Source organism: Fulmarus glacialis, unplaced genomic scaffold, assembly GCF_000690835.1.
Source record: "Fulmarus glacialis isolate BGI_N327 unplaced genomic scaffold, ASM69083v1 scaffold15114, whole genome shotgun sequence".
Taxonomy (NCBI): domain Eukaryota; kingdom Metazoa; phylum Chordata; class Aves; order Procellariiformes; family Procellariidae; genus Fulmarus; species Fulmarus glacialis.
Window position 1 is genome coordinate 10,092 of NW_009206197.1, and position 4,185 is coordinate 14,276.

Consider the following 4,185-nt stretch of genomic DNA (forward strand, 5'->3'; position numbering starts at 1 on the left):
TGGAGGAATGAGAAACCCTGGATGGCCCTTCACACATCCTGCTGTCGCTCTGCCTCCGCCACGGAAACCAGCCACCACTGAGAACAGAAAAGAAAAGGGCTCGCTGAGCCACTGAAAAGCTACATTTAATATATATATTGGAGAACTTCTGACCTTCATTAGAGAACTCACACCCAGCTACAGAGATGACCTGCAGGTAGGAAACCACCCCAAATTGGACTCCATGCAGGTGAGGCAAGGGATCACGCAGCACTGTCCCTATTGTGGGGTGAACCAACATTTTTACCGGCGTTGAACCTGAAATGTCCGTGGCTGCTGTAATACCGGTATCTTCAGTACAGAAAATCCTTCCTGGCTTTGCTCTCCCATATGGGAACATTTAATGCAGACATGCAAGCAGGAGCTGAGCCACCATAGCCGCCCTGTGAGCCTTCAGTGAATAGGAAACGCAAGGTAACTGGATATCACCTGACACATTTTAGCCTTAGATTTGAATTATCTTGCACTTTGGGCTCTGTCTAAACAGCTCCTGTGGTTCAAACACAACCTACCCAAAGCAAGCTGAAGCCCCTGCCCCACACAGGTAAACCCCTCTGCTGTATCCTCCGCAAGAGACACACCAGTGCCGTCACCACCCTTGAGCAGGCTGGGACCGACCCTCAAAAGGACCCGAGACAAAACACTTCACTCCAGGACCATGTAGGGGCAGCCGTTGAATTTCTGGGGAAGAGTTCTGAGACTTTTGAGCCCAGTTGGTCTCTCGGGTCTCGGGGAGAACAGAGAGTTACCTGTTTAGAAAAACATCTTTCTCATTTCTAAATAACTTTTCAACGCAGATCAACAGGGACCAGCACAGATCCGCAAACCCCTGCCCTGGCCCACCACCGATCCCTGCTGCCTCTCCTCCCCACGACAGGAGGAGCACAGATCCTTCCAGCACAGGAGCAGCCAGCACCTATTTCCCCGCGATGCTCTCTAAGATCTTGTGGACAGCATTTTATTGCCTACAAGAAACTTGAGGGACTTGCTCCCCACTCAGAAAATGAGGGTGCAGGATGCCGCACCAACAGGCACAGGCTGCTGGTGAGCTTTTGGCAGATGCCACAAGAGCCTCGACACCCCATCAGAGTCACGCCATGATTTTGATAGGCGCCAGGGCAGCTTGGCTGGCGTCCCTGCTGTAAGAGCTGGGGCTACAACCTGCATGCCCTGACTCCCGAGGCAGTAATTTAAAGATTTCTCAGACAACTCTACGGGAAGAACCCCTTTCAGGATCCTCGGCATGCCAGCACTGATGGGATGCAGCATCTGCAGTTTAATTTATAAACCAATAAACGATCAGTACAAGGCTGAGTGAGTCTGAGACATAGCAACTAATGCACTGCAGTCTTCCTTGCTAAATCACCCCTGTTGACATGAGACCCATTAGCAAAAAGCTGTTATTCATCTCCCAGACACAACTGCAGAGGCAACGTAAGCAATGCTGACTATTGCACACCAGCATGCATGTACAGACTGTACCCAGCTGCTCTGGAAAAGCTGTTTCTGAAGAGCAGACACAGGCTCTCAGCCTGAGATAAAAGGACACTGTCTTAGTATTATTTAATCTCCTTGACAATGGAGCCAACTAAGCCAGAACAGGCTCTCTTATTCTAGAAAAAAAAAAAGTGTTCACCATGAGATCACTCCAGAACAGCTACTGGCCTTGAAATTCACATCTGATCTTGATCTGAACTTGCCTTCAAACCCAGTAATTTACACGCAAAATGACAGGCTGAAATCAAGACCTGTAACAGAGCAGGCAATTAGTGTGGGGGATTGAAAGAGGAAAGGCAAGTTGATGGGAGGCGGGGGATGGAAGGCTCATTTTATACCTTCACACAAGTCACATTTCACGTCCCAACAGCACCCTGCCCTGCTGCAGGGGATTTGCAAATGACACCCACTCCCTGATTTGCAAGTCGCATCGCCTCTGGATTGGGATCTTGCAAGATCAGACAACCTTATTAAAATAGTAAGCATCTTGCCTATCTAGGTACCTCCAGCAAACTCACCTACGTGGGACACAAGCCCCTAGCATCAGTCTCCCAGCCCTCAGAAGACGTGGCCAAGCCTCAGTTACCAATGATAAGTACAGACTTCCCAGGCTGCTGCTCTGCTCCCGCCGACCGCGAGCTATTCGGGGGACAGAAGTGAGAGAACACCATGGCTCGTTTCTGCCGAAAGGGGATGTGCGGACCTTCTCCACTGCCATTCCCATCCTTCTGCTTCATCTCTTGTGACAGCTCTGTGGTGCAGACGGTCCTGTGCTGAGCCGATTCAACTCACTACCGCTGCATGAAACAAGTCACTTCTTTTGCTGGGTTAGTTTTCTGCCTGTTTAACCTTCTGTCCAAAAGTAACCTGGCTGTTACCTCCGTGGGGGGATCAGAGAAGCACTGGAGCAAGCACAGGAGAAACACAGCAGGAGCATGTGCTTATGAACGCAGAGGAGGGAGGAAGAGGGAACAGGCCAGCCCTTTTCAGCAGTGACCCGATCGCTGGCTCAGTCAGTCTGATTTGCACCCAGAAAAGCATCTTCTTAGCACCGTGTTAGAAACCTACATGTTAAGAATACAGTATCCGACCTGTTGCCACCAGAAAGACGCTATTTAGAGCATTCTCAGGCTATAGGAGGCAGGTAGGCTCTGCAAACGCAGTCCGGTTAAGTCCAGGTAAACAGATATATATGAGTGCAACTCCTCTCTCTTCTTAATCCCCTACCAGACTGCAGAACTTGCTAGGGAAGCAGTGACGCTGCTCCTAGCCACAGGGCTGCACCAACCCTGTTCCCTGCTCACCTGAAATCAGCACAGCGACAAAAGAGGCACAGGGCAGTTGCCAGAGTAACCCAACGACTTCAGCACTGCTCACTCACCCAGTCTGAGCCCAGCCGGCTGCTCACTTCCCCGCCAGGACCACAGCTTAATCCTGGTCTAGGACTCAAGCAACGCAGGCTCCAGCCCGACCTCTCCCAGAGTGTCCCTGTAAGTTTCAGAACCGTTAATTCGAGTCTTTGTGCCCTTTGCCCCAGCTTACCAAGTGGTAAAAATGCTACTTATGCCCCCGGTAAACTAAGATCTTTCAGAGCCTGCATGAACCACAGCTTCCTTTCGTGGCTTGTTTTTGGCATCGTAGTTAAGGAAACTACACAACATGGGAACGGACAAGGCTTTGGCAGGTGTTTTTCACAGCCCTGAACCTGCTGCGTCTGACTCTGAAGCACTCCCTCTTCTTCACAGATCACATTTCCACTGTGCCTGGGTCCCTGGCCAGGAAGCTGGTACCACACACAGAGCTGAAGCAAGACCAGCTTCATGCCTTCATGAGCCAACCTCTGCAAAAAGCATGGGAAAAAAAAATCCCACAGCTGTGACAAGCTGTGACAGGCAGAGCAAGTCACCTGCAGCAAATCAAAGGGCTTATCTCTGCTCAGCTCCTCGTGGCTGTTTGCTTCCGCCCTCAGCAGTTTTAGCTGAAATGGAAGGTAGCACCAGGATAACCTCTGTGCCCCAGGGCTGCACCAAAACAGGGGGGCACACGGGTCCGGGGTCACACCTCCTGCAGAACTGGGGGTCAGGAAATGAGGTCAGTGTGCTGTGAACCTTCCCAGTGATGTTAGTCCGTGCCTATGCTTTCCCCTTGCTATCCTCTACAGACTGCAATGGGAGAGATTAATATTCTCCTTTTAATACCATTCCCTGTGCAGGTTCCCTCAGGTACCACCAGCTCTTCCCCACTGCCAGTCTCCAAGACCCGTTTTCTCTTTTGTCTCTCTGAAGACAAAGGGGCTCAGGTACGGGGGTACAGTGGCACTGTTGTTTGCACGTGGGACATCTGTTCTCTAGGAGCTGGGCATGTGTCCACCAACAGCTCTTTAGGAACAAAGCCAGCTCGTACAGTCTGCACAAGCAGTCCAACACGTGTCCTGCAGCAGCAGCCTCAAGCAGGAGGTGAATGAGGGCTGTGCTCGGCACTGGAAGGTGGGCAGAGACTGATGCGGGTATTACAGAGCTGCAGCCGAGTCCTCTCTCAGGAGAGCAAGGAAGGACGACACAAGAGAGGCCCCACCTTAACGCGTGGGATTCCGCTCTGATGCAAGGACGAGCCGCGTGCCGGGTTGACAGGACCTGACGTGCAACACTG